Below are 23,723 nucleotides of genomic sequence, written 5' to 3' on the forward strand. Positions count from 1 at the left end.
TTATCATTAACGGGGCCTCGATAACAGAGGGTCAACAGTGCATATGAAATTGGTAGTCCCCAAGAGTTAACAAGACGTTAGTGCTGAACAAAATGGAAACAATTCAAAAGAGACAGGCATGAAGTAGTGTATGTAGATCACTAAAGTGTTAGTTAGGCATTGTTTAGTGTGGTTACCCTGGACTATGCAGACTGCACCAGGAGTTTTAGCTTTTCCACAACCAAATCAAATAAATGACCATGGATGCAAATTCTACCACATTGTGGCATCAAACTTAAATTTGATTAATAATTACACCAAGCTTGGCCTGTAAACGCAGTTACTGCTTTCCTTAGTATCAATAAACTGCCAACATTGAAATAGCAAACATCGCATAACAAATACAACTTTGCTTCACTTTAAACCACTTTTTAAGTAAATTGAATTTGCAGTGTTTCATTACCTTTTACTGTCATCTCCAGGATGAATAGCTATGGAGAAACCCCACACTACTGATTTTGATAGATTTGCATTGTTCTCTGTAACCTACATTACATGAACTATTTTTAATATTTTGCAGAAGGAAAACAATTCAAGAAGAAAAAACTAGATCCAGAATAGTTCGAAGCCAAACTGAAAAAATACTAAATCGAGTAATTCAGATTGTGACAAGCAGACAGGTGGAGACTGCATCGCAGAAACTGGGACTACAAACATGGCCATCTCTGGAGGCACAAATACCATCAGTTCTATCTCACTGCAGGTCCTTCTGGGGCAGAATAAGACCGGTGTAATAAAGAAACATGGTGCCTGACAGTGTCTTCTGGTTGTTTTAACAATTTCCTGTTGTTCCAGTTTTCACCTAGACTTCCTGTTCTACACCTTTACTGTTATTGGGCAGTTTTTCTCTCAATTTCTCTCCCCAGTCCCAGTCCTTGGACATGTTGTCTTTTGGGCACTTTCGGGATTCCAATGTCTTTCAGATACACTGCTTTCAGCATTCTTCATTTGGTTGTTGATTTCCTTGAATCGCATGGTTAGTATACTTGCAGCCCTGCAGGCTACTTTTTGCTGGCGTTACTATGGAAGCTAGTGAGCTACAATATCTATAAGTACAACATCATGGATAAATAGTTACAATCTACTGACGAGGTGACTGGGCCACTGAAATACATGTGTGCCCTCACCCTGGTACTATGTTTTACATTCCGCTGGAAGATATGACTTGGCAGTAATCCTTAAAGCCAGATCGCCTTCAGTGCAAGGCCCTTTTAACTATTTTCAGCAAAACAGAAAGTTATGAGTGGGTCAAACCTGTTTCTCTTTCGTATTTTCGGTGTTCCCTCTCTGTTTAAGCCTCAGCAGCTCGGGTTGTGTGACAAATTAGCTTTAACAAAAATATAGTAAAATTCTTTGTATGTAAACTACCAAAATATCATGTAAAATATACTGTGGAACAGAATATCATTCAAAAAAGATAAGTATATCGAAATGTTCACCTCTTTCTCTCTCTCTCTCTCTCTATATATAAATATATGGCGAAGACACTCAATAGCCAAGGGGACTTCATCGCCCTACTAGTTGTGCATCTGGAGGTGCAATTGGAGAGTAGGGGAGAAATGGGGTGTGGCCTGCTATTAGATCTCAGCAATCCTGATGTATGGGACTTACTGGAGGTAATAGCGGGTGTAGTTGGCCCAACAAGAAAGTCCTTGGAGGCAACTACCCCTCCTGTTACCTCCAGTAAGTCCCATACAGCCGGATTGCTAAGAAGTTGTCAAAGGCCATGCCCCCTTTCTCCACCACTCTGCAAATGTGCCTCCTGGCACACTACTAGTTGAGGGATTAAGTCCCCTTGGCTCCAGAGTGACCTTCGGTGTCATTTGAGATGTCATCATTGATGTCATAAGTGATGTCACTGACCATGTCATGAGTGATGTAATATGTAAGATCATAAGCAAGCCATGAGGTTAACTCAAGTAACTATAACTGCTGAATTTCTCTGGTTTTGTATGAGTAAAATGTGACATGAACTATAATGTTCCTGTAACCTTTGTTTTTTCAGTGAAAAAAAAATAAAAAATTATATATATATATATATATATACATATATATATATATATATATTCACTGAAAAAAACATAGGTTTCAGGCCTTATATAGTTAGGAATTAGCATTGATGTCATTTGAGATGTCATCAGTGATGTTACTGACCATGTCATGAATGATGTAATATGTGACATCATCAGCAGTGGATTGCGGGTGCGCAATTTCAATGGTTTTTTAAATGCTAATTCCTAACTAAATAAGGCCTGAAACCTATGGTTTTTTCAGTGAATTTCAAAGGTTTTTTATATGCTAATTCCTAACTAATAAGGCCTGAAACCTATAGTTTTTTCAGTGAATTTGCAAGGTTTTTTTAATGCTAATTCCTAACTATATAAAGCCTAAAACCTATGTTTTTTTCCGTGAATTCGCAAGGTTTTTTTAATGATAATTCCATTAGCGGATAACGTTTAAATATGTTAATATCCTTGTGGGACCACCTGAGCAGCCCTTTCTACCCTGCCCCCTTTTTGCATTCCACACGTTTGTTTTTCAGCTTCTTTTGTGCCTCGGTCTACCTAGCACAAGATGAATGCCAACACTTCCTGGTTAGAAGTATTGACAGCCAATGAGCATGCTGCTTTCCTGTGAAAGGCATGCTGATTGGCTGCCACTGTCTGTCAACACTCCAAACCAGGAAGTGTTGGCAGCCATCTTGTGCCTCGGTAGAGCCAAGGCACAAGAAAGCAGTGAAACAAAGGTGCAAAACACGCAAAGGGGGCAGGGTAGAAGCCCCTGACCCCCTAGGCCTGCTCAGGGGGCCCCACAAGGACCCCCCAGGCCAAAATTTATTTTTTCTGGTTTTCCCCATGGTACGCTCAGGGTACGCATACCTGTAAGCGTACATGGGAACGCACCCAGTGCTTGCCCCGCGGAAATTTCAAAAACAAAAAAATAGTTTTTTTACACCACAGGGTCCTTCTAGGCCCCCCTCAGAAAACCCAGGAGGTGTCTACCCTGCCCCCTTATATTCATTATAATAATTTCTCCCTTTTTTATTTTCATCTCTTGTGTCTCGATTCTACCGAGACACAAGATGGCGACTCTCCGGACTGTTTAGAATGTTGACAGACACCCGAGAGCCAGTCAGCTTTCCGCTCGCGCACTCCCGTAGCGCGCCGGGTGCGCTCCCCGGTACGCATACCGGTGAGCGCTCAGAGCGCGCTTATAGATATATATGTGTTTTTGAAGTTAATTTTGGAAAAAACCACTGGAGCAATTTTCACCAAATATAGCAAAGGCACATCTCCGTACCAGTCCCTACAATTTTGCAAAGTTTGGTGTAATTCTGTTCAGCGGTTTGGGCTGTAGCCTTGTCAATTCGTCCTATGGAAATTAACATGGGGAAAACACGTTTTTGGACCCCCCTTTTTTCTCGGCCCCCGCATGACGAATCCCCCCGAAACTTCCAGGGAAGGAGCGGAGTGGAGCTGGCCTAAATTTTAGAAAATTACACGCAAATTCCTCAACCGGCGCCAAAGTTATTCCCAATAGAATGTTGCGGATTTCCTATGGTAGCTAGGTCCTAACTATATATACCTACTGGCTATCGCCAGTAGGTAATATATATATATATATATATATATTTGTTACCAAGCACACTTCCTCACAATAAAGGACGGCACCGACTCCGTGAGTTTGCTCAAGGTTGAAAGTTTATTTTACAAAGCTGCTGAAAATATCCATTCCTAGCGCAGCAGCCGCCGCACTCCGCTATGACCCCTCCTCTGGCAACAGCGGTCCGTACCGGGCAGCGAGCGAGCCCAATAAATTCCAAAAAATCACACCCTCGTCCTTTAAGTGAAAGGACAGTGCGAAGTACGGACTCAGGATAGCGTGTTTAAAAGTTTTGTTTATTCAGCAATGGCAAACAAAAACAATGTCTCTCCGACGCGTTTTGGGGCTCCTCCCTAGGTCACGAGGCCGTATTATGAAGCTCATTATCGCCGTTTTATCAGCAGTTTCCTACCAATAAAACGGCTATAATTTCAACATCGATCTTTGATAATATGCACCTAAGATTACTGCTCAAAAGAAGAGCAATGAGCCATATTATCAACAAAAGGAGATACATTATTGTCGCTTTTATCGGCAGGAAACTGAAAATAAAGCGACGATAATGGGCTTGATAATATGCCCTTGTGAATAACCATAGGAGCCGAGGTTAACACCAGAACCTGGGCTGCTATGGGAAGTTACAAGGGCCTATTATCAAGCACATTATCACCGCTTTATTGGCAGTTTCCTGTCAATAAAAGCAGTGATAATGTATCGTCTTTTGTTAATAATATGCTCCTTCATTTCTATGATAGTATCAAAAGCTTTCCTTTTTTTTTGGTGTAGCAGTTCTATGCTCAGCGTCGTTTCGAAGCCCACGTTTTCTTTTCCTTCAAGTTTAACAAGCAAACCTTTCTTTATATCAGTTAGTAAATCTGTCGTCTTTATTTCCCGCTTCGTGTCATCCGCTGCTGTACTTTTGTACAGTATTAATATTCATATTTTTTATATATTTATTTGAAAGGTAGTGCCGAGGAGCCAGACGTTGATTACGTATTTCGTCCACCGCCATTTTAGTAGAACTCAGTAGTTTTCAATCCTAGTCTTACTATAGTATTTCAAGATTATTTTATCATTCCCCTCCCCCACAAAATAAAAGAAGTATGTAGTTTTTTTTAATTTACTTTTATTAAATAATAAATATAAATGAAACTCGATTATAACTATATTAGAACTGGAAAAATAACTTAAACAATGTTATGAACAAATTGTGAAATGGATTCCAAAAAATGTCTGGTTGGTAATCTGCAAAAGAAAAAAGAAAATTAGAGTTTAGAATTATGTAGATGTGAGTAAATGAGCTGAAGCATTACGGGGCATATTATCAAGAACGGCGATAAAATTATTGCCGTTTCAGCAGCAGGAAACTGCAGCTAAAGCGGCGATAAGGGGGTTGATAATATGCTGTTGTGAATTCCCATAGCAGTGCAGGTTGTGGTCCTAACCTGGGCTGCTATGGGAATTTACAAGGGCATATTATCAAGCTCATTATCGCCGCTTTAGCAGCAGTTTCTTGCCGTTGAAACAGCGATAGTTTTATCGCCGTCCTTGATACTGTGCCTCTACAAGTTTTGTTAACTCTACAGTTTTACGTGTGCATTATGACTCGTACATTTCAGTTCTGTTATAGTGCTGCGTTCAAGTGGTGTCTATTTGGAAGTGCCTAGTGCGTTACTGACGCCACATATGGCGACTTATTTCTAATGCATTCCTGTGAAGGCTTTGTAGATCTAGGCCTTTGTGCTTACCGTTGTATAAACCTTGCGGGTAAACATTTTAGGCAGTTGGTGTCACAACTTATTCTTCTACACGTCTACACGTTGAAGACAGCAGTGTCTAAGTATAAGAGAGAAAGAGAAATGATGTCACAGAGAGTGAGAGAGAGAAAGAGAGAGAGAGAAAACAACATTAAAACTGTGTTGCAGAGTCTGGAGTTGAGATTTTTTCCTTGCCTCACTTTACTCATGTTAAAAGTGACTCAAAAGTGGCGTAGTAAGGTTTTGGATCTGTTTGTCAGACTGTTGTAACCTATCTGTTTTAATTGCTCGTAGGTAATTATAGATCAAACCCATTATAGCGACTTTAGCTGCAGTTTGCTGCCGATAAAGTGGCGATAATTTTGTCGCCAAGGCTTGATAATATGGCCCTCTCTCGTTTCACAAATAAAGCTAACACTACAATTTTACGAGTGCAGTGTACCTGGTACATTTTACTTGTTATAGTCCCGCATTAAAGTGGTGTCTATATGGAAGTGTCTACTGCGTTTCTAACGCCCGTTATGCCTAATTATTTCTAATGCATTCTTATGAAAGATTTGTAGATATAGGCCTCTCTGCTTACCTTGTATAAACAGTGCGGACACCGGAGTTTACAACTTGAGTTCACCTCTGCTTCTATACGTCAAAGTATATTCAATAAGTTGCAGAGAATTCCATTGCTGTTGGTCGATAGGCCGTAGTTGCTTCTGAACGATGTTTGCTGAAGGAAACAAAAGGACATTTGTATTAGTCATCGTAAACGGAGTTGCGTAACTACTATCGTAAGTGAATTTTAATGTGAGTTGTTAATATTCCGTAGTTAAGAGTGTTGCAGCTACAGCAAACAAAGGAAAATCAATAAGTTAATGAGAGGACACAGAAAAATAAAATACTATCATGGACGCACAATTCATAATAATAGAGGGCTAAGCACGTGTCATAGTACAGAAATGCGACACAGAAATTTATGCTTGCACAATTTTTAAGATTAGAGGTGTATAGGACCTTGTGACTTATAAAGAAATATTTCAATTATTAAGTACAATTTAAAACCATTGATGGGTAGGAAAGCCATATGAAGGATAAAAAAATAGTATTATGCATATACAATTTACAGTGGCGGCTGATGTTGTGACGTCTTCTCTTACCTTTGTTTTTGTCGTCTTTTGTCGTGTCTTGAAAGGCTGTGGTTTTGCTGAGTCTGGGGTGTTTTCGACAGTCTTTGTGTCATCTCAGCAGAGGCAGGCAAAGGAGAGCGTGCTCACGTCAGTGCCCACATTATATGGGAACCGCGGGGCTGACCAAACCAAGCCCAGGGCGTTTTCGCGGTCTGCAAGAATGATGGCCCTGGGGGACATTCCATTGGCTAATGTTTTGGTTTCCAGGCTAATTGATAGCAAGCATGCTTGGTGGTGGCATGTATGTAGTGTGGGCGGGCATGCACCGCGCATTGTGCAAGTGTGAGGGTGTGCACCAACAATTAACAACAGAGAGAGATGTGGGCGGTGTTATCATGTGCACAGAGGCAGGCCCAGAATCGGATCTGCAATGAGTCAGCACTTCTAATCATTCTCCTTAGCGTGCCCTGAGCTCTGCTTTGTCACTGAGAGGGTAATCGCACCATAGTTTGTACTGCTTATCATACTCAGCGTGTACCCACGCATACAATACGAATATGCTTTGACGTTACGCGTCGCATTAAAGCTTTGGTGTGACGTCATGTACGGCGTTCTGTATACGAAAGGGGGCAATGTTTCTACTTGGTTTAAAACATGTATGTATTTAATGTACATACTAAGGGCAGACATTTGGGATAACTATGATTTTTTTTAATACTTGTAATAATCATATATTACTTTTAAAAAGAATTACACAAATCGTGGTAGAACATCATGCGTACTCCTATTGAAAGAGTTATGCAAGCGCATCATAAGCGTACGTAAAGGCATGTGACTTGTTGTGAAAATCTTCTCAAATAGATGGAAGATTACAATAATAAGAGCAATGGAGTCATATTCCAGCAGTTCTTCAGAGGGAGATTTAATTCCTGAAGAACCTCCAAAGAAGAGGAAAGAAGCTCTAATTTAGAATGTTTTCACTTTTCCAGAAGGTCAAAAAAAGGTTAATGCTCCAAAAGTACCTTGTAAAATTTGCGAAACAACTCTTTCAAGGGGTGATCCATGTAAAAAATACTCCTTTGGCACAGCAAATATGGTGCGACACGTGAAGAATTTGCACCCCAACAACTTTGCTCGAGCTTCAAGACGGAGGTTGCACGAGAACCCACATGCTGCTACACCTAGCACATCAACTGCGTCAGCAGCATTTTCAGCAAGCAGTCCACACCCACATATTGATTCTGACTTTGCTAAAGTTAAAATTCTATGCATTGATTGCGATAAACGTTTGTGTTATGGGGAACAGTCTATAGACTTGATGAAACGCAGGATGCAGGATCATTGCTGTCCTCGACATTAGTTGTTCTTTTTTTCATTCTTTTGTTGCGCTTAGAATTTGTTGAGAAAACACAAAAAAATACAAAGCAAAAAAAAATGTTCTTTTAAGAACTACCTTCACTGGTGAAAGAAAGAACTGTATGTCTATGTTAGTGTGTAAAAGTTTGTCAGAATGAATGTGTAGTTCATAAATGAATGAATGAATATGTTACTAGTGTATGAAGAATGTGAAAGTGCAGAACTATAAGGAACTGCTACAGCATAAATCTATAAGGTGTTTATCTATAGTATACTGTAGTATGTCTGAAGCACTTGAATGTATCATATGTACATAAATATGTTACAAGTCTATGTTTCAATTTGCGTTGCTGGTGAAAGTGCCTGGGTGAATTTGTATGTGTTAGGGGTGGGTTTACAATCCCCTTGTGCCTCTTTTATACAGATGTTGTGTGAATTTTGGGACACAGCGGTGGTGCAAAAGATGAGCCATGGTGTGTGGTATTAACAATATGACGCATCTGGAGGGTGTATTACATTGTAAAGCGCTGCACCAGAAGAGGGTTTCTTGTGCAGAAGGGGGTGCAGCAAGTGAGAGTGAAATGTATAACATTTTATTCAGTGACTTTTGAGTTTATGCTGCGTCAAAACATTGCACATGCTTGAAGCAGGTGTAAGGATTGATACAGCATTGTGAGCATAGGGCCCCAAGAGAATTGATGGAGCTGTGTTATACTTGCAACCGACGTCAAGCAATAATTCATCCAAAAATTGCTTTGCAATTTAGTTTTGTTATTATTTTATAATAAGAATATGAAATATAATCTAAAAACTAAAATAAATATAAATATATATATTAAAAATATAAGAAATTAGTATAAAAAGAAAGACATAATAATTAACACATTTATAAATTATCATTTACAAAACCTGTGAAATTCACTGAAAAAAACATAGGTTTCCCACACGTTATAGTTAGGAATTAGCATTTAAAAAACCTTGCAAATTCATTTAAAAAACCATAGGTTTCACACGTTATAGTTAGCTGAACATTTCTATCATACAAAACCTTTGAAATTCCTCCGTTATAGTTAGCTTAGCTAACTATAACTTGCGCGCCCGCAATGCACTGCTGATGACGTCACATATTACATCACTGATGACATGGTCAGTGACATCACTGATGACATCTCAAATAACATCCCTGATGACATCACTGATGACATCATCCTTGTGGCACACCTCCTCTTACTGTAATATAACCTTTGATACACACGATCAAAAATAGAAACTAAAATTTTCAAAAAAAGGGAGATACCAATTCCAGTTAGAAGAACCTATTAATTAATCCCCAAATCTACATACACATCCACTCATTCACCAACAGTTCTATATAGTCACTCATGCATGTACTGACTCATCATATGTACTCATACACCTATATATCCTGTTATACACCGACACTCATCTATAAAGTTACTTACACACATACTCACACATGCAAATAAACTATCAAATATCTATTTATTTGCATATAAAGCTATACACCCACCACTACACTAACTTCTACAGAATCGTAGACATACTTACTCTCTTATAAAATCACTTATAAAAACACATACTTATTTACACAGGAAGTCTTAGAATCTGCCGCTCTCAGATATACTCACTTATATACATCAATACTCACATATGCTAGTTTAAAAAATATGTAGTTACTCATAAAGATACTACTGAGACAGTCATTCACTCACTAACACACCCATACATACACTCATCCACCCTTACAGTCCTGCACACATGCTGTCTTCAAAACACATACAAACAGTGAGTCAGTCAATCATGCATCTGTGCGCTAAGTAATACTCCCTACCGAACCGTACAAACACTCATTTTGGTACTCAAAAAACAAACTAATAACCCATATGCATACTCATGTAGCTACTAATCAACCCATGCAGCCACTTATATACAAAGTGAGACACTGATACAAATATTTAAATATTTAAAGATTACTCATAGTACACCTATTCAGTAAGATATACTTAATAAGTCAGTTATACAATCAATTTTACAAAAAAAACATCCATTTAGACACTTATTTACCCATTTATTCTTCCATCAACTTTAGATATACATATATGAAAAATATGTATTTTTCAGAAAGACACACATTCAATGTATGATGTCATCAGTGATGTCATCAGGGAAGTCATTTGAGATGTCATCAGTGATGTCATGAATGATGTCACTGACCATGTCATGCGTGATGTAATATGTGACGTCATCAGCAGTGCATTGTGGGCGCGCAAGTTATAGTTAGCTAAGCCAACTATAACGGAGGAATTTCAAAGGTTTTGTATGATAGAAATGTTCAGCTAACTATAACGTGTGAAACCTATGGTTTTTTCAATGAATTTGCAAGGTTTTTTAAATGCTAATACCTAACTATAATGTGTGTGAATCCTATGGTTTTTTCAGTGAATATAAATATAGCTAGATAGATAGATATAGATATAGATATGTATATATACAATTTAATTAACATATTAAAGCTAACATTTCATATGTGCCACCAATGGAGGCAAAGTGATCAAAATGTTTTTGTGATGGTCATTCGACAATGAGTTAACATCCCCAAAGCTATCATGTCCTGCAGTTTCCCTGACCATACATGCAGTGATCAGAGCAGTCACCTATTCCTGTGATGAGTTATTTCAAGGAACGGCAGTTTAGCTGAGACAGTTTGCAAGGTCCATCTTCAGATTCAGTATAGCCATGGCTAGGCACACTGGGTGCTCTTCATAATTTGCTGGGTCAGCTGCTAGATATATTCACAACAGTCAAGGTACACAACACCAAGATCTCAGATCTTTCCATGCTGGATAAGCAGCTCACAGCAAATACTCTTCAGCAAGGGTACATCACTAATCTGCTCTTATGCGGGAGTGCCTCTATCAACCAGAGACCCAAAGCTAGAGTCTTCCCCCAACATTAGGAATTAAATCTATTCTAGTCAATGGGGCAGTGCAAAGTAGAGACTGGAGAAACAATTCAGGAACTGCCCACTAGGGTCTCTTCTAAGAGGACATTTGCCTGAATTAGGAATTGCAACCCTTCTTTTCCTCACTCGTTTGCCTGTCTTAGCACACCCACATCATGTCTGGTTCCAATGAAGACATTCTCCAGCACCATTGGGCAATAAAGAAAGTAATCACCCAGAAGTGCCAGACCACTGCCCTCTGGTCCACTTGTACAATAGAGATCTTTGCTACAATGCCCACCACTGTCCCATTCCATCCAAGGTTCCTCAACCAAGATATCCATTGCTAGGCATTCACCAGTGGCAGAAAGTAGCATCAATCAGCGGTATTGGAAAATGCATAGTCAAGCTTCTACAATCTCTGGCATGCACATGGATGGCCATGTGTTGCAATGTTGAGTCCTGATGCCACCCTGCAGTTACCACTGCATCACTTTAGCAACACATGCTGCTTCTCCCCATATTGAAGATTTCTTTTAGTGGCTCATTGTTCTCTGCACTTGGCCATCAGCTTCTACTTCCCAATATCTCTGACACAATCTTTTTCTTTCTGGAGTAGTTTGGGTGATCTATCAGGAACTGTCTCCACTATATCCCACACTCAAACCATGATTGCTTCAGCCACATTCTCTGGGGCAGGGATTCAATGTCTAGTACTGGGCCCAAAGTTAGATAAAAATGGAATGGAGAACTTCAAAGTATTTAGTACTGGAATAGAGACAGAGCAAGTCCCCTGATCTCCACACCTTGGTAATGCACCCTGACAAAGACTTGTACAGCAAATTATGTCTAGGTTTTCCTTCTGTGGCAATCCTACTGAGATATGTTTCCAGTTGAGGTCGATATGAGTGGGACCTGGGATGTAACTACCTGAAAAATACTTTGCTGTGTGTTATTGTCTTGAGCTGATTATGACATTCCTTAATATCCTGATAATTTAAATAACACAATGGAAATTTAACCACCCTCACCTATATAGTTAAGCCTCTAGCCAAGATTACAAGATGGATTGAGATGTATGCAGCACCTGGAAGTTTCAAAACATTCTTCTTGAATTGAAGAGTTGCTTTGAGCCATTAGAACATGACCTATGTAATACAAGACTTCAGTAAATCCAGTAAGTGTGGTTAAATGAGGGTCGGGGAAGATAAATGTTTTTATTTACAGTATCCACATGCCAAAAGGAGCCCCAGCAATGTCATACCAATCAGACTGGGAATGCATTGCTTATTCCAGAAGATCCCTAGCAAAGGTGTCTTACATTTTGTAGTCCTCCGAACAACTGTGTAGATTTGTAGCAGAGATGCCTCTTGTGAGAAATTGGGCTATGTGTTGTGGAGGGTGTGAGTCCCTCTCAGGGTACAGCCAAAATCCAAGTCAGGGTGAACCACTAAAGTCAATAAATTAACCTGTGGTTTACTCTCTGGTACCTTGACACAAAAGGCAACTTGCAACGCTTTTATGCCACACACAAACAATGGTAATGTGAAAACACAACAAAAGAAAAAACCCAAACCAATATAGAACAATAATTAAAAGCTAATACATTTTTGACACCAAAATAACAAAATTCCAGTTAGTGGAACTAGAGATATGTAGTTTTGAATGTTGCCTCATAATACTTTGGTTCTGATAGGTACTGCGAAGAGCTGCGTCATGTTTGTGTTGACTTGTTTTGGTTCAGATGAGACCACATCTAAGCTAGCAGAAAACCTTTTTATCCCCACTTCCAAGTGACCAGAGCTGTAAAGGCACTTCTTGGGGGGTAGGACTCACAAAAGCTGAGTCCAACTGCAGGATTCAAGTAGTTGGAACATTTTCTGTCCCTGCGGCACTAATTAGGAGGCCAGCCAACTAGCCATGTAGTCACTCTAGTGGCCCTGTGTTCAAGATGCAGATTCAATCCTTCTCACTCAGGCAAAAGGGCAGCAGGGCAACAGAACAGCAGAGTAGCTGGGCACTCCTTCTTGCAGCAGAGCAGCACAGCAGTCCTTCTAAATGTTCTATAGGTCTAGAAATGCACTGAAGAGTTGGGTCTGAGGGTCAACTATTTAGCTTTGGTGCCCACTTTGAAGTGGCAAAATATTCCAGAGTTCTCCTCTTACAGAGGTATATGAGATCTCCTGCCTCCCACGCTCTAGCTTGTCTGTGGGCACCAACGACTAGTCTTAGACCCATTGTGAGTGCGCTGAGGCAACGTCTTTGTCATGTGCAAATGTGGTAGGAAACAGTTCCACCCCCTAGCAAGTCAGAGACAGCCCATCCAGCCAACTCATATTACCCCTTTGTCTCACTTTCTGGGAGTAAAACACAAAGACTAACTGCCAGCTACAACTTGTCTTGTCACACAGTATACATGCATAACATTGTTAGGAGAAGAAAATGTCAGCTTTCTAAACTTTTTTCAGAATTGTGATCTAAAATCTGACTTTACCATTAAGGGGTTTAAATTAAAAATGTTCAGACACATAACTCAAAATTCTTACCTGCTCTTAATTGAAACTTATCACTAAACCAAATGTTATCTTATGGGAGAGTTGGGCCGTGCAGTCATGAAAAACAAACTTAAGAGTTTTTCACTACCAGGACATTAAAAAATATGTCTCACTTTTAAAATACACTACACCATGCCCTGTGGGCGGTTCAGACCCTACTACAAGGGTGACTTATATCTATGAAAAAGGAAGGTTTAGGTCTAACAAAAGCATCATTTTGCAAGGTCGATATGGCTAGTTAGGTTTGTGGCATAAGGGATGCCGCAGGTTCTGCCTAGCTGATGAGGGGTGATACCCTAAAACCAGTCCCAGGATGCATGTTTCCTGTCCAGGGAGGACATGGCCTGGCAGTTCGAGCTGGACTGTTCCCATGGGGAACAGCGTCAAGACTGATATGCATATGGCTGGGTCTAAAACAGAATTGCATGGGGAGCAATACAATTATGGAATTAGGCTCAGGTCTCTGTACTGGGGTGAATATATGACATCATTCAGCATTCTATCCATCAATTTTTCTTTTTGCATTTGTCACCCCAAGTGGGACAGGGATGCCCAGATGTGGGTCCTGTGCTTTCCATGCCACTGGAGTCAAGCTAGCCTGGCTGATGAGGGATGATACCTCGAAACAGGACCCAAAATGCTTGCTTCCTGTCCAGGGAAGACCTGGCCTGGCAGTTTGGGTTGAACTGTTCCCAAGGGGAATGGGGTCAAGCCTGAATTGATTATGATTGGGTTTAAACTGGAATGTCATGGGAAGCAAATACACCATGCATTTAGGCCCAGATCTCTGTACTAGGGTAAATGTTTGACATTGTGCAGCATTCTGTCTATATTTGTTGTTTTTTTGATGTTCTATTATGACTGTAGTATCTTTTATACATTTAATGAATATGTATTATTGAATCCTTTGTTTGAATTTTACTCAATAAAAAAAAAAAAGAAAAAGGATTCTGTCTATCAATTGTTCTTTTAGCATGTGTCCCCCGAGTGGGACGGGTATGCCCAGAAGTGTGTCCCATGCTCTCCATGCCACACAAAAGGCAACTTGCAACGCTTTTATGCCACACACAAACAATGGTAATGTGAAAACACGACAAAAGAAAAACCCCAAACCAATATAGAACAATAATTAAAAGCTAATACATTTTTTGACACCAAAAGAACAAAATTCCAGTTAGTGGAACTAGAGATATGCAGTTTTGAATGTCCTGGCTAGCTTGGCTACTGAGGGATGATACCCCAAAATTGGTCCCAGGATGCTTCTTTCAGGTCCAGGGAGGACCTTTCCTGGCAGTTTGGGCTGGACTGTTCCCATGGTTAACAGAGTCAAAACTGATTTGTATCTGACTGGGTTTAAACTGGACTGGCACGGGGAGCAAATCATTAATGGATTTATACCCAGATCTCTGTACTGGGGTGAATGTTTGACATTGTTCAGCATTTTGTCCATTAAATGTTCTTTTTGCATTTGAAACCCCAATTGGGACTGTTATGCCCAGACGTGGTTTCCCGTGCTGTATGATAAGGGATGATGCCCCGAAACTGGTCCCAAGATGCTTGTTACTGGTCCAGGGAGGACCTGGCCTGACAGTTCTGGCTGGAATGTTCCCATGGGTAATAGGGTCAAGACTGATTTGCATATCGCAGGGTTTAAACTAGAATGGTGTGGGGAGCAAAACAAATATGGATTTAGTGCCATATTTCTGTACTGGGGTGAATGTTTAACATTGTTCAGTATTCTGCCCATCAATTGTTCTTTTTGCATGCATAGGTCCACCAGTAGCATTTAATATACAGGTTCAGAGTACATGGGGTGGTCATTTAAATTAAATGTGCCAGTTGGGTTTAAGCTAATTTGATCATGTTTAAAAGAGAGAGAAGGAGCACGTTGGGACTGGTCAGCAGTTTTAAAGGGCACATGGTCCAATGGCCAACATAAATGAGACCAAAAAAAATGGGAGGATGAAGGCAAAATGTTTGGTGGAAGACCACCCTCAGGCTGACAGCTATAGCTTTTTCTAATCCAGAATTCTCAATTAGACTTGATTGTCTTACCAGAATATATCCGTCTAATGGAAAGGTGAATTTCAAAAACCTGAATTTCTCAAGATCACCTAACATGTAACCAGTATTTTACTTACTAATCATAGCTTATCTGGATCAGGAGGAATAACAGAGGATTTGCCCAAATAGGAGCCAGCTAGTAATGATATGGTAAAGAGTGAGGCTTTATTTTCAGCCACATCCTAACCAAATACTTTGGAATAAATGAAAGAGGAGCGGTTATTAGTTTCAGACATCTAGCATCAGACCTACCAAAACTGAAAGGACAATCTCCTTTTCAAGAGGTAAAAAAACAGGAACAAACAATGCATGACAATCTGAAGTGGGTGTATAACTTAAACTCCATTTGTACCAAAAAAAAGCTGTAATTCGATTTGTATAGCACAATATTTAACAAAATGGTGCTCTGGCTATGAGGAACTGAGAGTGGGAAAACTGAGAAGCAACAGCAGGCGAGTTACAGAGGAATTCAGAGAAGCGTGAGTTTTCAGGGCTTCGTGGAAAGGAAGAAGATGATCAAGGATCTCAGCTACTAATGAAGTATGGTCAAATCTTTGGTGCCATCACTGTGAAGGTCTGACCACTTGCTTTATATAGCAAGAATCTTGAAATGTTAAGGAACTAAAAGCAGGCAATTTTCAAAGGAGAGGAGTGGGCACAGAGGATGGTAGTGCTGCAACATGTTTCACAAACATGTGCGCCCAACTAGATTGAATGCCAGGTAAAGTATGCACATAGATTTAGAAATGGTGAACTTGAAAACAAGTATCCAATGTGTGCTGGATAGATCAACAGAGGGTGAAGATCTGTGAGGAAGTTTCACTGCAAGTCTTACCTCCCAGTTCTGAATTACCTGGAGGCGGTGAAGGAAGTAAGCTGGAGAACCCGGAAAATGTGAACTGCAAGAGCTTAAGAATGGTTGCCTGAATTACAGTTTCAAAGATATGGTCATGAATTTAAGGATGAGCTTTATGTAAGAGTTTCAGTAACAAGAAATATGTCGATGAAATGCTGCTTATGGGAAGTGATAGAGAGAGATTGTGGGTTTAGGTAGAAAACAAGATTTTTCACACAAGTAATGCGCATATGTATACTGCACAGTTCAGATGGGCATAACTTTAATGGAGGAAGACTGGGTGTGTTGGAGCAAGAAATGACTAGAATCCATGATATGTTATGTTATGTTAAGTATTCTCATATGGCGTGCAGCTGCCTCAGCGGAGAGGCGTCCCAGTGCTGATAGCAGTATCAGAAGGAAGAGCAGGGGGCTAAGCCAAAGAGGACAGGTGAGTTTTGGTTCCCTTACAAAAGGACAGTAAGCAATCCATGTGACGGATCTGAATAGGGAGGGAGTTCCAAAGTTTCGCTGCAAGACACTGGAAAGACCGGCCCCCGCTCTTAGGCGCTTCACGAGGCGGACCACAGCCAGATCGAAGCAGAGCGAAGCTGGCGGGTGGGAACGTATGGAACCAGGAGGTTGGACAGGATCTCAGGAGAAGAGAGCTTTATTATTTTGAAGGCCAAGCATAGCAATTTGAATTTGATCCTTTTGACTAGAGGTAACCAATGCAGGCGGCATATTGCACCTGTCGCAGAAGCGGGAGCCTAAACAAAACTCGGGCAGCTGCATTCTGAACTCGCTGGAGATGGGTCACTTCTGCCTTATTGGCACCTAGCATGAGTGAATTAGAATAATCAAGCCTACACAGAATAGTCGCTTGGACTATATCTTGGCGAATGGGTGGATCAAAAAAAACAACATAGGCCTCAGTCCCCGAAGTAGGCCAAAACAGGTGCCTGCTACCCTTGTAGTATACTCCTGGAACTCTAGAGTGGGATCAAACCATACCCCAAGATTTTTCACCACCAATTTCAGGGTGGGGGCACTGCACAGGGTCACTGGCCACCATGCGTGCTCCAAAGCCCCTTATCTCTCCCCACGAAAAGCACTTCAGACTTATTAGCATTAAGCTGAAGGCAGTTGGTGGTCATCGAATGCCCGACCGCTGCCAAACCGTTCCTAAATTTGGTAGCGCCATGCGTAGGATCAACAGAGAGGGCCACCACCATCTGCGTATCATCTGCATACGAGACCATGGTCAAGCCATGATCTCTTACCACCACAGCCAGGGGTTGCACGTACAGGTTGAAAAGTACGGGGACCCCCTGCTTAGTGGAGTGGACACAGGAGAGAAAGGGGGGGCAGTAACCTGGAATGGTCTGTCAGACATTTAGCTTGAGTGAATTCTGGGCCATCAAATGCACCACTGCTGACAAACAGTTAAGAAAATCCAGCTGATCTTTGGTCTCATTGGAGAGTTTGAATGCTATAGGTATAGCTTATGAATCTTACGCAGAATAAACGATTACATTAAGTCTGAGGGTGAACATAAACATTGAAGAGGGTGGGACTCAGCACTGGGCACTGAGGAAATGAAACAGAGATTGCTTTACATTCCAAACAAAAAGCGCAAGATGCACCACCTAGCATGTGTTGAAAACATAATCCACAATCCATGCAAGTGCAGGACCTTGACACCCTCTTTTAAAAATACATACTAGTAGATGATTGTTGGATATGCTGTGGAATGTGGCATACACATTTAGTAGGACTACGACAGATGTTTGGACTGCCAGCATCCAAGGATCTTATCTTTCAGTATTAGTAGGCCAAAGATTCCATGTTGTTGGAGGAGTCTGCATTGGATAGAGTCAAGCAGTTTGGTGTCAAAGGCAAGATAGCTGTTTATTGATATTTTCTGGCACATTTGTAGGAGGGTGGAAAAAACAAGTAAGGCACAAATTGCTAAAGGCAGAAGAGGCAACTGTAGATTGTTTTAGCCGGACAATGCTGAGGGATTGCTTCCAAATGTCGGTTAATGGCTTGTTGCAGATGGATAGAACATTTTGGCTCTAGGAAAGAAGAAGCTGTGGGCTAGTCCTAGGCCTAATTCCGAAAGGTAAAGTCACTAAGAAGTAGGAATGTTCCATGGGTTATTTTGGGGTATTATGAGTGGATTTTTGATTGTTGCTGACTTTTGAATTGTAGCAACATTTGTCACTCCTCAGTTCTCTTCTCAAAAAAGAGAAGCATTTGCATGCATTTATGTGAATTTGAGCTATTAGCATTGTAAATGACACTGCCTTTTATTTATGGTTTGGTTTTTAAAACTTAAATCAAATTCAATTGTCATTTACAATGCTTTTTTTAAAGTTCAATAAAAGTTTATTAAGCATGGTAAAAATAAGTATACATAATACAGCAAAAGAAGTATGAGGGAAGAGAAGGGAGGGGAAAAGGAAAGAAAAATAGAAAAAAAATAGGAAGAACAATCAGATTACAGTGTAAAAATTAACAAAACAATGATACTCTGATAAACTCATCATGGGTGTGAGAAAGAAAGAAGAAAGGGTATGATAATGATACCATAAAGGTAAATGCACTAAAAGTTATGCAATAAATACAGTAACAAAGAAAGGGGAATGAAGGAAGGGTATCATGGAGGCTTGGGAACCTCCTGTTGTGCAGGTCGTAGGCAAAAAGAACGAGTTGTACATTTATCTAAATACATTGTAACAGGGAGCCATAAATCTGCACGTTTAGCCGCCAACTGGGCAGGAAAAACAAAAGCATTATCAAGTCTATGATTGTGACAAACATTATACCACCATGCCTTGAATGTAATATTAGAAGAAGACCTCCAATTAACAGTAATTTGTTGAAATGCAACAGCCAATAGTAAGTCAACAATACGAACAAAGAGATCTGTCTCATCCCAGCATGGAGAGAGACTACCAAAAAAGATATGTGTAGGAGAAAAAGGAATACAGGTAGAAAAAAATAACATTAATTTGTGCCCATACTTGTAACCAGAATGCATGCCCATTTTTGCAGCAGAACAGCATATGAAAGAAAGTGGTGGTAGGTAGAGAGCAAGACCAGCATGTATCTGGGGTGGTAGGGAATCGTTTATGGAGTGTAGAGGGAGTGTGAAGCAATCGGTTATATATGAAAAATATAGATTGTGTCAAGGACGCCACTCTGGAAGTTTTACAAACTTTCGTACAAATCTTATCCCACAGAGAAATTGGCCATGTTGTGGAGAGGTCATTTTCCCAGTAGTCCTCCACTTTGGACTTAGGTCTAGGGAGTGTGCGTGCACGAAGTTGTTTGTAGACAACAGAAGCTGTAGGAAGGGTTCGTAGAACAGAGTGTAGTTGGAGAGTGGGGCTAGGTGAAATAGGAGAGGGGGTCGCCCCGGAAAGTCTTGTGTAGGTGTCCATAACCGTTGCTTTAAGGAGAAGATATTTGGGAGCAAAGGAAAGAGGAATATCAAAGGTAGAACAAAGGGTAAGAAAAGGCAAGAAGGTAGATCGTGAGAATAACTGCGAAATCCAAAGCAACCCCTTGGATCTACAAGATTTCAGATAAAAGGGTTTGCCTCGAATTAGAAGATGTTTATTATGCCAGATGGTAGATGAAAGGAAGTCAGCAATGTTTGTAGGAGGGGAAGGGTTAGAGGACAAGAGGAGTCTGACAGTGAATTTATGGATAGTAGTGGGAATTGAGGAGGGTTTGCGGGAAAAAGAGATATATTCAGCAAAAGAGAAAGGGGAGAGGAAGAGGCGTTCAATCTTGGTCCACAAAGGGCAAGGGGAATCAGTGTCTTGTAACCAAAAGGAGGCTTGACATAACAGAAAAGCCTTGTGGTAAGCCAGGAAATCCGGAAAATTAACTCCCCCTTCGGAAGCAGGGCGAATGAGTCTAGCCAGGGACATTCTGGATTTTTTGTTATGCCATAGAAAGGATAACAAGACTGAGTTGATTTTCTTTAAACATTTGGATGGGATAGAGATTGGGAGGTTGGAGAGGGTATATAGAACAATGGGAGATATCATCATCTTAATAGTATCTAAGCGACCCCACCAAGACAAGTAAAGAGGGTGCCACTTAGCAGTAAGGTCAGATAATTTTTGAATGCATTTAGTAAGGCAGAGGGAAACAGTGTCAGGAATGGAGGGGGTGATGTGCAATCCTAAATACTTAATGTGGGAAGGGCTCCAAGTAAAATTGGAGGCACTGAAATCAGGTTTAAAGGTGAATTTCGTCAGGGGAAGGATCTCGCACTTGTCAATATTGAGTCTATAACCGGAAATAGAGGAATAATTCCGTACTTCCTCCAAAAAAGCACGGATGGAGACAGTAGGATTCGAGATAAAGAGTAAGAAATCATCTGCGTAAGCAGCTAGCTTAACGGAGGATTTCGTGGTCTGAAAGCCGTAAATATTGGGGTTTTGGCGTAGCTTGAATAAAAAGGGTTCTAAATCAAGGTTAAAAAGAAAAGGTGAAAGGAAACAGCCTTGACGGACATCTCTGCCAAGGCCAAAGTAAGGGGATATTTGACCATTAGCACAAACTGCAGCTCGTGAGCTAGAATATAATAATGAGATTAGGGAAATAAATTTAGGGCCGAATCCAAACCATCCGAGAGTATGGAAAAGATAAGGCCATTCGACCCTGTCAAACGCCTTCTCAGTGTCCAGGGCTATCGCCGCGAGCGAATGTTGAAGATGGGAAGATTTAGACAAAATATTAAATAGAAGCCTGGTGTTATCAGTAATGTAACGACCCTTAACACAGCCAGACTTTTATTCACCTAAAAGGTCAGGAAGAAAATGGTCTAGCCATATCGGTAATGATTTGGCTAAGATTTTATAGTCAGTGTAAACAAGGGAAATTGGCCTGTAGTTTTTGCAGTATTGCAAATCTTTCCCGGATTTGGGTATTAGACAAATGTGTGCATCTCAAAAAGGGCCCTGAAGAAGTACCTGAGTCAGCAAAAGAATGAAGAAGGGAATGGAGCTTTGGAATCAGTAACTTGGAGAAATGAAGGTAAAACTCAACGGTAAAACCGTCAGGGCCGGGAGCTTTGTTAAGTTTAAGCTGTTGGAGTGCAGTAAGCAATTCTTTCTGTGAGATGTCAGTTTCCAAAGAAGAAAGATCGAGGGGGAACTGTGCAGGCATTTGAATAGTTGAGAAGAAGTGTGTGAGGGATTGAGTTGAGGGTTGAGTGTCAGCAGTATATAAGGTCTCGTAGAAACAGGAAAAGGCAGCAAGGATGTCAGCATCCTTATGTTGCAAGTGTGCATTGGTGTCATAAACAGAGTCAATTGTTATTTTGTTATGCTTAGCCTTCAAATAATTAGCAAGAATCTTCACAGCCTTATTCCTACCGCCATAAAACTTAGCACTTGACTTAAGTAGATAAAGTGAAGCATCCTCCGTAGATTTTTCGTTGAACTTAAGCTTAGCAGCAACCAAAGCAGTCAGACTGTCTGTGGAATGTGACGTAAAATAGGCCTGTTCCAATCTTTTAATGTCAAGAAGTAGGGATTTAGTAAATTGACGAGCAGTTTTACATTTTTTTGCGACATAACTAATAATAAAGTCGCAGGCAGCTGCTTTAAAAGTGTCCCAAACAGTGCATTTGGAGATGGGTGGGACATCATTAAACAGAAAAAAATCATTAAAAAAGACAGTAAAGGAAGAGGAAAACTTTAAGTCTAAAAGGAGGGTATTGTTAAAACGCCATCTTCTAGGTCCATCAACTTTGGGGATCACCTCCAGGCTAACTACTACAGGGGCGTGATCCGATAGCAAAATCGGACCAATTTCTGCTGTAGTAAGCGTTTGAGCAAGATCATGGGAAACAAAAATGTAGTCAATCCGTGATTGGGAATGATGATATGATGAGTAAAAAGTAAACTCCTGCAGAGTTAGGTTACATAATCGCCAGGAATCAACAAGCTTATGTTGGGATATAGCTTGGGTAAAGAGTTTATGTGATTTAGTGGGGATATAGGTGGCATCAGACTTCCTGTCTAAAAATGGATCAAGAGGTTGATTACAATCCCCGGCAAGAATAAAATTATCATCCATGAATTGGGTGATGCATGGAGAAAACTCAGCCCAAAAAAGGGGGTCACCATTGGTGGGGCCATAAACATTAAGAAGAGAGATTGGAACACCTCTAAGCGACAGTCTAACATGTGTTCATCTGCCATTAGTATCAGATTCTTGAGAAATTACTGTGAAAGGAAGAGATCTGCGACAAAGAATTGCAACACCATTTCGTTTACCATCGCCTTGAGAATAGAAAACGTCTACCACTCAACCTCTTTTAAGTTTAGCAGATTCTACGTCAGAAAGGTGAGTTTCCTGAAGAAAAGCAACATCAACATTTAACTTGGCTAAGTGAGAAAAAATGCGTTGACGCTTAATTGGGGAATTAATACCCTTGACATTCCAAGAAACTATATTCAAAGACATGACTTATACAGTAAAGCAACAAAGTTGTTGTAAATGAAACCTAAGTAAAAAGCAGTAAATGCGAGCAAATCGAGAGAAAGAAGTAATGAGAAATATGAGAGGAGAGAGAAGGATAGAATGAAAAAGAAAAAACAGCGTACATAAAAAGCATACAAGAGAATAGGAGAAAGACCCATGAGGAAGATTGAAGAAAAAGGGAACAAAGAAGCATTATAGAGTAAGAAAAGAGAAAGAAAGAGGGAATTTGCAGAGATGAAGGAACGTGCAAGAAAGAGGTACAAAGGAAAAATGAGGGAAAAGTTCAAGAAAATTGTTGATAGAAAAGAAAAAAGAAGGACAAAACTACAACCTGAAAGAGAAGAAGTTAGAACCGCTGCAATGACAAGGAAGTTGAAACATAAAAGGAAAAATAGGGAAAAAAGGGAACAAAATAACAAGGGGAAGTAGGGGAAGAACATACCTACAAAAGGAGAATACAAAATGGAGCTGGGGGGGCCTTTAGGCGAGGCAGCACAGACGTGGACAGCCGGGCAGTAAGCCAGGGAGAAATCATCGAACGGGGAAGAGTCCTGCAAAGACAAAATGGGAAAATACAAAACCAATTACAACATGAATCAAAGGAGAACAAGGAAGAACAAGGAGCAATCGATAGCTATAAAAACAAAGGGGAGCAACAAGCAAGGGAGCAGAGCAAAATAGAAGAGCAGAGATACATCTAAAACAAAAACATCAGAAGAACAAGAACCAGCACGGCAACTGTTCATCCAGGATGCGACGAAGAAGGCCCAGAAGAGTCCATGGCGGTAGTTTTGTGTGCATTAATGAAGCTCTGTAGGCGTTCCGGATCTTCAAAGGTGGTTGTCCTGTTGTTGTAGGTTACTTTAAACAAGCAGGGATGATACAGTCCATACCTAGCACCCATAGAACGAAGGACATCTC

Source organism: Lissotriton vulgaris, chromosome 6, assembly GCF_964263255.1.
Source record: "Lissotriton vulgaris chromosome 6, aLisVul1.2, whole genome shotgun sequence".
Lineage (NCBI taxonomy): Eukaryota > Metazoa > Chordata > Amphibia > Caudata > Salamandridae > Lissotriton > Lissotriton vulgaris.